Here is a 12091-nt window from a genome sequence, read left to right on the forward strand (position 1 = left end):
GAGTATTTTTGAAGAAGTCTAGATAAGCATTGTACTTTTTTGAAACGCCAAGCAAAATAATACGATTAGCAATCTATCCTATTACACTCTGACTTCCCCCACCCCAACTTTCAGCTCCAATATACCTGTGGATGTACTTCCAGCTCCACCAAGATGCTTGAAAAGTAAACCGAGAGCCACAAAAACTCACAGTATAATAAATGAGGTATAATAGTTTCAAGCTGCTGCTTGATTCCTTCATCCCACCCTTTCCATTTTATGCTGAAACTGATTAACATGGCTCTCTCCTTCAGATCTTGTGTCAGAGGTTACAGTTTGCAACTTTACAATGTTGTAGCTCTATCCCAGATAATTCTTCTAGTGAATTACAATGATGTGTGCTGGAATATTGAGAATGTTGTTCTGTTGCACAATGGAAGTTCTTCTTGCACAACAAGTCCCATTGTGTTCCCATTGCATAATGGATCCCACAGCACTCTGAAGCCCACTGCACAATGGGACTCATGATACAATGACCACACTATTGGCTTCTTCTGAACAATGGTCCCAGAAGCACAACTATGTCTGTGCTATGAGTGTTGCACAACATCACAAATCACGTTTATATGATCTTAACTCAGTTTACAATGATATAAATACCCAAGAAGATGCCAGCCTATGTTTACAGTTTATGTTACTATTAATAAATAGTTCATTTTGCTTTTGTGTTCCTTGGGAAGCTGCCATGTAGATGGGAAAGACCAAAACAGCTGGTCCACCCACATGGCAATCATACTGAGATACACATCACTGTGGCATGGAAATGTATCATGGGAAGGACCTCTCATTCCACTGTGTGGGAGAGAAAGAAAGAGAGTGAGAGTCAGACAGCACATGGAAGAAAAATAAATGAGAAGAGGACATCTCAGAAGATGCAAGCATCCTTCCATTTCTGTCATTTTGCTTTTCTTTCAGTTTATGAAATAGTTTATTTTGTAATTATTATTAGGCTAGTGTTTTTGGAACAGGGCTATTGCCAAAGGAGGCCAATGAGAGAAATCAACCGCACTACTCAGAAATGATCATTGTATGCCATTTTCTTGTACGTGTCTCTCTCCTTTCCCTGGATTTCCAGACCTCCAGCTGAACTTCAAAGGGGTTCTCATTGCTGCTTTTCTGTTATTATCAGTTCTTTACTCTTGCAGTGTAAAAAAATGATGGTACATTCTTTTTAAAAAATTATTTAAATTTTTATTATAAGACATAAAATCATAACATCCATAACACACGTACAACAATACAAAACATACAATCTAACTAAAACATAAATTCCTATTCTAAACAGTAAACAAAACTACACATTTCAAACAGAACTTCCTTACTTTTCAAGTTTACCTCATTAATTATCATATAGGTTTTTCTCCCTGTAAATGCTCAAATGCTCAAATGTAAAATTCCACATAATTTTAACCAAACCATCATAAATTCATATTTGTAAATTGTTGTTATACTTCTATACATTTTACAGATTTTATTAGTCCTGACCATTTTTCCAGTTTTGTCTCCACTTGTTTTCTAAGTAACAAATCAAAGGATTCCAGTCCTTTTTGAATTTTTCTATAGATTTCTTTTGCAAAATTTGTGTTAATTTATCTATTTCCATGAAGTCAATCAATTTGAATATCCAGTCTTTTAAATCTGGAGTTGTTTTTTCTTTCCATCTTGATGCATACAATAATCTAGCAGCTGTTGACATATAAAACATTAATCTTCCATGTTTTCTCTCTTCATTATTACATAACAAATATCTTTTAGAGTCTTTACTTAGTTTTATATTCAATATTTCTTCTATTGTGTCATGAATTCTTCTCCAGTAATTTTTTGCATTACTACATTCCCACCATAAATGGTAGAATGTGCCCGTTTCTTTTTCGCTTTTCCAACACAGGTTATTCAGATTTTTATTCATCTTTGCCAATTTATAAGGTGTTAAATACCGTCTATACTGCATTTTGTAAAAAAATTTCTCTCACGTAGTAACTTCAAGTATATTTTATTCTTCTTGTCCATGTTTTTCCCCACTGTTCCAAATTTATATTCTTCCCAATTTTCTGGGCCCATTTTACCATTTGGGGTTTAACCAAATCTTCTTCCATATCTAATTTCAGTAATGCTTTATAATACTTATTTATTTTATGATTGTCTTCTGACTTAACAATATTCTCCAAATCCAAATCTATTTCTACAATATCAGTACACTTTTTATCCATAATAAATCTTTCTCAAATTTGTCGGTATGTAAACCAAGTGCAGTTGTATCCCATAGCCAATAGTTGTTCTTGTGTTTTCAATTTAATCTCACCCTGTCTGTTTTCCAGTAAATCTTCATGTGTAACCCACTTATCTTTACATAGTTTCACTCTGTTAAAGAGAACTTCATTTGAAGAGGCCCATTTTGGAGTATTTTGGCACCATCTTGGTTTCACTTTTAACCAAACCCGTAGCAGAGCATGTCGAATAAAATGGTTATTAAAATCTTTATTTACTTTCAGTTTGTTGTAAAATAAGTAACCGTGCCACCTATATTTTATTCCAGAACTTTGCAACTGCAATATTCTTTCTTTTTAAAAAATTTAATCCAGTCACTAACCCAATCCATGCAACTCGCATAGTAATATAATTTTAAATTTGGTAATGCCAATCCTCCTCTATTTTTTTCATCATGCATATATTTGAATTTAATTCTGGTTTTTTCCCCTGACCATAGACATTTTGATATGTCTTTATGCCAAATTTTAAATGGTATATCATTTAATATTATTGGTAAATTTTGAAATAAAAATAACATTTTGGGCAAATTTATCCCACCTTTCTAGATTTTTCTTAATTTCCTGCCATTTAGTCTTATAATTGTTCTTAAAAAGGTCCAAATTCTTTCTTGTAATGTTAATTCCTAAATATCTTATTTTCTTACTAATTTGAAATTTCTTTTGGATTTTTACCTTTTGTTTATCTTCGTACATATTCATTAACAGCATTTTAGATTTTTCTTCATTTACTTGGAGTCCCGATACTTCACTGTATTCTTTTATTACTCTTAGTAGTTCACTCATGTTTTCTGTTGGATTTGCCAAAGAAATCATTAAGTCATCTGTGAAGCCATACAATCTGTACTCCATATTTTTAATTTTAATCCCTTCAATTCTTTTGTTTGCTCTTATAGAATTGTTTAGAATTTCTAATGTTATTATAAATAGCAATGGTGAAAGTGGACACTCCTGTCTCACACCTTTTTGGACTTTATAATTTTTAGTAGTTTCACTATTAACTATCCAAGATGCTTCTTGATGTTTGAAGATGTTTTCTATCCATTTTTTAATAATTTTATCCAACATCCATTTTCTCTACAGTTTTTTTCATAAAGCTCCAATTTACTTTATTAAAAGCTTTTTCTGCATCGTTAAACAATAGTGCCAATTTTTTATCTATATTTTTTTCATAGTATTCAATTATATCTAATATATTTCTAAAATTGTCTTTGATTAATCTATTTGGCAAAAATCCTGATTGATCTTCATGAATCTAATTTGTTAGTATTTTTAAAAATTGTTCTGCCATTATTCCAGTAAATTTTTTACTATCACAATTTAATAAGGAAATTGGTCTGTAGTTTTTTGATTCTAGGTGGTCATGGATTTCTTTTGGTATTAATACAATGTTTGCTTGTGTCCAAGATTTTGGTATTTCTCCTTTCAAGATTCCATTCATTGTGCTTTGGAGAGGTGTTATTATCTGTTCCTTAAATGTTTTATAGAAATCTGTTCCCAAACCATCAGGACCAGGGATTTTCCCTGATTTCATTTTCTTCATAATGTCCACTATTACTTGTGTTGTTATTTCTTTGTTCAATTCTTTTTTCTGTTCTTCTGATATTTTGCTTATTTTTTTTTTGTTTTAAATATCTCTCTATTTTATCCTCATCAATTTTCTTTTCTTTGAATAGCTTTGAATAGTAGTTAAAAAAATTTCTTTTATAGATTTTTGGTCAGTATTTACTATATTGTTTTGTTTCAGTTTTGTAACAATTTTCTTCTTTCTTTTTTAAGTTTATATGTACATTCTGACTTTGCTCTTCTCAAGTTCCCAAGTTCACATTTTGGCCCAGACCAGTGTTGCCAATTTCCGGGGCATTTAATTAATTTTTTCCCAGGGATTTTGATTGAATAATAATAATAATAAATATTGGGGAATTCTGGGAATTTTGAATTTTGGTAAAACATTCCGGGGAATATCTTCGAGGCTTGTTGGCAACACTGGCCCAGACATCTAACACTCAAGGCAGCTGGCATGGGTACTCTTTTGTTTGCATATGTTTGATAAATCTTTAGCAGTTGCAAATTGTGATAAAATGAGTTGATACTGATGAAAAGGTTGTTGTTGTGTTCCTTCAAGTCATTTCTGACTTACAGTGACCCTAAGGAAACCGTATCATGGGGTTTTCTTGGCAATATTTGTTTAGCAGACATTTGCCATTGTCTTCCTTTGAGCCTGAGAGCATGTGGCTTGCCAAAGGTCACCCAGTGAGTTTCATACCCAAGCAGAGACTCAAAACCTGGTCTCCACAGTCATAGTTTAACACTCAAACTACTGCACGATGATGGCTCTCAATCGGGAAAGGTTACAGATGGATTATAAAGCACTTTCTTTTTTCTACCTAAACTTGATGAGTATCACCTAAACTAAAATATGAGAACCATTTTAATTTTAAATGCAAAAAGAATGGAATAGAGTGGTGACATAGGACTACCCTGATTTCTACGGTTGAACATTCTCTTGTATACAAGAGGTATTTAATATGGAGACCTCAATCTGGTTTGTTTATGGAATACGAGATAAAAAAAACTTCCAGAAGCTGAACAGATGGTCTCCCTGTCATTCACTTTATATATACAAGTATGTATGTTTCTACATGTCTATCTGTACGTTTGTGGACACTGTTGAAGAATGCTAACCTTAACCTTAACCTTAACCTTAACCTTAACCTTAATCATCTGTTTCCTTTTAACCAGTTTACCATCTGCTTTCTTGTTTGGTATCATTAGAATCAGAATAGTTCCAGTTTCAAACAATTTTACCTGGTCTTTCTGAAACCTTTTTCCTCCAAACAGCTTGGGAGACAGAAGCCAACATAGTTAAATTAGCACAACACTCAGAAACACTTTTCACATTTCACAGGGCAAGAAATCAAAACTAATTTCTGGGTTTTGCTCCACAGCAATAGATATTTAAAGGTAAACTGCATCTCAGTGTAGAGACCCAGGGGCTATACAGATTAGCCTGAAGGGGCAATGAGACACTGCTCCAATTCATCCCGGATTGGGGCTGCAGCAACCGCACACCACGGCTCCGATCTGGCCTTCGGAGGATGCAAAATGGAGAGGCAAAACACAGCTCCTTCTTGTGCCTTTAAAGGGTGCCATATCTGCCATGGCACGGCATAATGACGCTCTTTTGGCGGTGCATCATGTAGATGCAGGGCCAGATTGGCATCATCATGGCGCATGACATGTAAATGGGCACACGCCAAAATGGTGCCATGGGGCGGGGTAATGCATTGAGTGTGCGGACGCTATGACATGACTCCACCCACAGGCCGACCTTTTGGGCCAGTCTGTAGAGGCTCTCAGTATAGCTGTGATTTCAAGCTGTAGTCATTGGCCTAATTTGCACTGCAGAAATTTGACATGACTTTAACTTTTATGGCTCAATACGATGGAATTCTGGGATTTGCAGTTTGTAGAAGAACTACAGACAAAATCTTTATAATTATTAATGCTACTACAGTGGTTTGTGTGTCCTCTTTACTCTTCTGGAATGCATTGCTATTTGAATTATCTTTTGTTATTAACATTTTAATTATTTTTAAAATTTTAGAAATATACACAATATATACAAAAATGCTTCGCCTTTATAGGTGTCATCACTCGTTGTGTTTCAAATTGATTAGCTCATCTATCTGTGCAATGCACATCACGTATTTCCAATAAAATAAAGACCTAACAAGCAATCAACAAAAATTTTCATTGGCTAAATCTGGTCTTACAAAATTTACAATTTATATTTCTATATATTGTGGTACATTCCTTGAAGCCTCTTTTATCTACAACCATATCCTATTCTCAGGCACATTTCTTTCATAAACATGGTTTAAATCTACCTATACATTCCAACTAAAATGCATTCACTGAATCAATGTAACTTAAATGAGACTGCTGTCATGCTGTAGAATTAATGCAATTTGACACCACTTTAACTATCATGGCTCCATCCTATAGATTTCTGGGATGTATAGTTTGTTCTAGCACCAGACCTCTCTTACAGAGAAGGCTAAATATCTCACAAATCCCAGAATTTCATAACATAATTAAATAATAATAAAACTTTATTTATACTGCTTTTCCAATTATCAAAGCAGTGTACAACAAGAATATAGTTACATACAGGTTAAAAATATAAAATCTACATATCTCAGTATACATAAAAACACACGGCCAAGAATCTATCAGTCAAAGAAGTGCAAATCTATCAAGAATAATGACTGCAGAGAGTCAGACAGATATGCTAGTCGGAATAAATGTGTCTTCAGAGCCTTTTTAAAGGCATTCAAAGTGGAGCAAGCTCGGATTTCGTCAGGAAGGTTATTCCAGAGAGTAGGTGCTGTCGATGTGTATGACCTTTTATGAGTTGTTGACAACCTCACTCTCGGACATTCTAATAAAAATTTCCCTGATGTTCTGAGAGTGCGGGGCGGATAGTGTGGGAGAAGACGCTCCTTCAAGTAGCTCAGGCCCAAGCCATGTAGGGCTTTATAGGTAATAACCAACACTTTGTATTGAACCCGGAAGCTAATGGGCAGCCAGTGAAGAGATTTTAGTACTGGGGTTGTATGGTCTGCCCTGGATGTTCCAGCGACCAGTGACATTGAGTCATGAACAATTTATTAGACCATTGATAGGTATCCTGCAGAAATTTCTCTAATGCTCCTTAAAGTCACCTAAGTATCATCACATTCTGTCATAACAAATTCCACAAGTTAATTATGCAGATAGCACATATTTATTAGGTAGCATAAGAAAGTAATTCTCCGAAGAACAAGTGTTCTTTGGAGAATTAAAAAGAAATCTGTTTATCTAGGTTATTAGTGAAAAGCTCTGAAAGGTAATGTCTGATTTAAATATTGCAAAAAAATAAAAATAAAAACTGGGAATTAGCACAGGGTTTCATGGTGCATGAATAGCTGGATTGGACCTGAACTGGGCATTGCACCATCCCCTTCTCTATGCTGAAGAGTGCAGGAAAAGAGGCTAGTCTGTTCCCATTGCTGTGACCCCTGCAGTTGTACATGCAGGGCTCCTTGTAAAGACTGCTGCGGAGAAAAGCAGAAGGACACCCTGATCACATGGTAGGAGCTGGAGATTAGTATGGCCCCCCCACCATATGATTGGACTTCCTCTCCATGGAGCTCTTGCAGGTACAACAGTGATGGCCATAGCTCTAGGGATGGGCCAGCTGTTCTGGTGCGGTGTCAGCCTGGCTGACTCATGTGAACAATGCTGCTCCGCTATATAAGATGTGGCCTGGTGCATGTGGCCATCATTGTGACCAGTCCGGGGCCAGTTCTGAAGCATAATGGCCCTGACTGGCCCCAGATTTTCAGACAATACAGACAAGAGCTTAGTTGGTCTGCAAGGTCCAAAACACATGAATTAATCCAGTTTGAGACCGCTTTAACTGCCCTGGCTCTGTACTAGGGAAATTCTGGGAGTTTTCTGAGACATTTAATCTTCTCTGTCAGAGAGCCCTAGTGCCCCAAGAAACTGCAGTTCCAGGATTCCCTAGCACTGAGCCAGGACAGTTAAAGTGGTCTCAAACTGGATTACAGTGCGCCCATGCCATATGCAGGCACATTATATGTGACTTTCAGCTTATGCTGAAGCCGTATGGCAATAAAATGAATGGAATGTGTGCCTGTGGTGCATGTGCTCTGCCATGCCACAAGCATAAGCCCCATTGTATTCAATGAGGCTGGAGCATGCATAATTTTTGCCTTATGTGTGGGGGGTCCAGAGCAGATCCCCCATGTAAGGTAAGGGCCCACTGTATTTCTGAAGTGTATTTTGGACCAAAAATGCTACAAGATGCTATTGATTCAAACCAGCACAGCCATGTCTTTGAATTCTACCGGGGGGGGGGGGGGGGAATATATCTTTACTTCAGTAACTTGGAATACATAAGCTACAATGAGGGAAGTGATCAGTTATTATGATATCAAGCTTTCAGGATATGCCATTCATATATCAACTCCTGGGACAAATCAGACTTCTGCTTGCCTGAATATATTGACAAGAAAACAAACAATGAAACTAGATTAGTAGGGTTTGAAATGTATGACTTTATGGATGCAACATTTTCTTGATTAGGGATTCATTCGCTTTTTATGGTTCCTTGAGATATCCGAAGCAAGGTTTGCTAACTTCAAAAACTAATTAGTGATGATTCATGCATACAAACAAAAGTACATTTTTCATTTTTTAAAAGAACAGAGCACTGCATTTAATCTTCTACTTTGTAGTTGCTTAGTGAAATGAATTTTAAAAAACAGACTACTGGTCCAAACACAGAAAAATTATGTCATTTACAATGTCAATCGAAGGCTTTCATGGCCAGCATCCATGGTTTTTCGGGCTATGTGGCCATGTTCTAGAATTTTTTTTCCTGAAGATGCCAGCCACAGATGCTGGCAAAATGTCAGGAAGAAAATTTTCTAGAACATGGCCATATAGCCCAAAAAACCCACAAAAAACTATGTCATTTACACTTTTATAATTTGAAGTTTTAGTTTTGGCTTTTTCCATCTGATTGGATGTGCTTAAAAAAAATCACATGCATTTTTCAGAAAAATGTATTCATTTTGAAACTGTGAAAACAAAAAAGGATCAAGTTGTGATTTTATTGAAAATCTAGCCTATAAAATAAATAGTACTTACTAAATCCCTCATTTAACTGTCCTAAAAATGTTTGCAAATGGCAGTTTTCATGGAGGTTGTTTCTATTCCAGTGTTATGTCATTTTCTTCAACCACTCACAAAACTAATCATTGTCAGCATTATTCCTTTAACAGCTGGTTCAGGTGGTGAGCACTCACAGGTGCCAAAATGGAGCCACTGAAATTCAAAAGGGAGGTTTTGCACCACAAGATATGCAGAACTGCAAAACAATTTTTAAAGGGAGGGTTAAAAACAAAACAAAAGAACTTAATGTGGTGCATGCATATTCTTTTCTGTTTTTCAGAAAACAGAAATTAAAATGTGGTGTGTATGCATGTGGGAATTGGCTTGCTGCCTTTGCAATTTAAGAGAAACTGGGAGGAGGGTATGGTTGATCTTGCCAAAATCCTGACCACCAGCAATCCTATGTAGGAGCTTATTAGGAGGTGAGGATAATGTGCAATGTGACATTAGTGGAAGTGCTAAATCAGAACTTGGCTACTGTAATAGCCTGAATGAGGACCAATAATCAACAGCTTTAGTCCAGAACTGATGGTAATGTTGTTGAGAACCATGAAATAATGAGACCAGATAAAGTATTTGGGGTTAAACAAGAGCCTTCTTTACTGACCAAAATCTAGTTAAATATTTGAGGCCTGGGGCTGAACAAACAAAGGGGGGGGGGGGAGAGAAAGCTGCTGCAGGCATGGCTGAGGAACAGATGTCAACCTATGACACCTCCCCAGCTATCTTTGGGAAAAATACCAGACCCTAAGGGCAGTCTAGAGAGACTGGTTGCCATCTCAGATGGTCATTTGGGAAGGCCACTCTGGAGGGTTCCCTCCCAAGCCATGTGACTAGCCCCATGATTACCCCCAAGGGCTGACTCTTTCCCAAGCTCCCTGGTCTCACCCCTGGTCTTTGGCGTTTACTTTCATTATACTTTTGGCATTAGCAAGTGGTTTTTTTTTTTTTTTAATTTTCCAGAAATTTTGGATGCACCCCACTGGCTGCTTTTATGCTGCTGCTGTTTCCTCTTCTTCAGTATTTTAAAAAAATCTTACTGTATATACTCATGTATAAGTCTAGAAATTTTAGTAAAATAATTGACCTCCAAAAAACTGTATCGAATTATCCAGAGGTCAATGTAAGTACTTTAACTTTAAGCTCTGATGTCACAACCAACTACCATTCCCAGAATTCCATAGCACTGACCCATGGCAGTTGAAGTGGTGTCAGACCGGATTATTTCTGCAGTGTAGAGGCAGCCTCAGAAAACCTTTATTTGGTAACTATAGACTCATTCCAGTGACTTTCATTGTCAGAACAAAACAACAAGCATTAGCATACATTATTTTAAATTCATGATGGTTTGTATTCTCATTCATTATAATTAATAAAAACCACATACCTTCCTAAATGGAACAACCTTGAACAGGCTTGAGGCATACCTGCCTCCTCTCTGCCTTATCTTTCTGACTGTGTCTGTGATCACCAAATAGCTGCTATGTCCATTTCTAACATGTCCTTCCCACATGTTATGGCAGTACAAAAGCAAATCCAATTTCTGATAAATGCAACACTGGGTCTTGGCCTATGTTTCACAAAATCTTTAAAGATTTTAGATAATTTATCTCAAAACTGTAAATCTGGTGGTTGAAGCCAACTAGAGTAGACCCACTGAGTGAACTTCAGAATTATAAATCAAATGTTACATTAATCCCACCAATTCAATAAATCTAATCCAATTAGACTGGCAACTAGAGTTACCATAGGAAACATGCAGGCCTCCAAATATTGTTGGACTGCACTTCTCTTATCACTGACCATGCTAGCTAGGACTTCTGGGAGATGCCCACCAAATCAGGTGGGGCTACATAATTTCCACAACTGCCCCAAACACTTATTGAATAATCATACTCAGAATAGTCTTATTTAAATCAATAAGACTTAAATTGGTTGCACTGATTTGATTCTATGGACCTTATCGCACTCAGAATTTTAAATGTTCTGGGGACTGGAGGAGGACACTCGTGTGCGCGTGCGTTCAGCAGAAAACGGAGTTTACCGCACACGAAGACGTCCTCCAAGAGGCCTCGTTCCGTCCCCGGCGCGCACCCATTCTCATCCAGTCCTGACGGGCGTGATTTTTGCCTGACGGATTACCTTCCGTCAGCAAAAAATGGCGCCCGTCAGGACTGGACGCGGACGGGTGCGCGCCGGGGGACAGAACGGGGCCTCTTGGAGGACGTCTTCGTGTGCGGTAAACTCCGTTTTCTGCTGAACGCACGCGCACACGAGCGTCCTCCTCCAGTCCCCAGAACATTTAAAATTCTGAGTGCGATATGGTCCTAAGACTGATTCTGGATTCAATTCCATATTACCCTTTTCTGTTGTCTAACTTATAAATATTTACTACTGTCAGTTAGGATAGCTGTAAATCCTTCTGGCGCACCCTCAAATTGTTCCAATATGACTGCCCCCCCCCCCAGTTGATAATATACAAATTCATATAGACCATCTGAATCAATAGCATATCTGAGAAAAAAGAGTCAAGCAAAGGAATTGTTTTTGGTAGAAATTAAACATGCTTAATTTTATCTGAGTGGCACCCAATTATTCTGACCCAGTGACTCTTTTTTGTGTGTTACAGGCATACTGTGTCAGTAGAACAACTGTTCCATGCTTCCAAGCCCTACAATCCTCTGTGTGCAGAAAAACAGAAAATGCTACTCTCCCTTTTCAATACAGAAACCTGCACAGAAACCTGCTGTGCATGAATGATGAAGGAATCATAGACCATCTGACAAAGTGGATCAAAAGTGTAGCATTTTCAGAAGAAGGCCCAATAGTGTGAACAGGTAGTTAGAATGTCCTTGCATTTCAGTGCGGCAGCAAATGTACCTCCCCATTGTGACAGCTCATTCTTTCATATTAATCCAGACACAAATGGGCATCTACATTCAGCTACATCCATGCTGTATTAATGTACCTCCTTACAGCAAGAAAGAAATGCACAGGTATCTACGGAAGACACAGCACCAGAATTTGGAAAAGTAACTTTT

The sequence above is a fragment of the Sceloporus occidentalis genome, unplaced genomic scaffold (genome assembly GCF_023333645.1).
Source record: "Sceloporus occidentalis isolate IW3139 unplaced genomic scaffold, rSceOcc1.0.p SCAF_3, whole genome shotgun sequence".
NCBI lineage: Eukaryota > Metazoa > Chordata > Lepidosauria > Squamata > Phrynosomatidae > Sceloporus > Sceloporus occidentalis.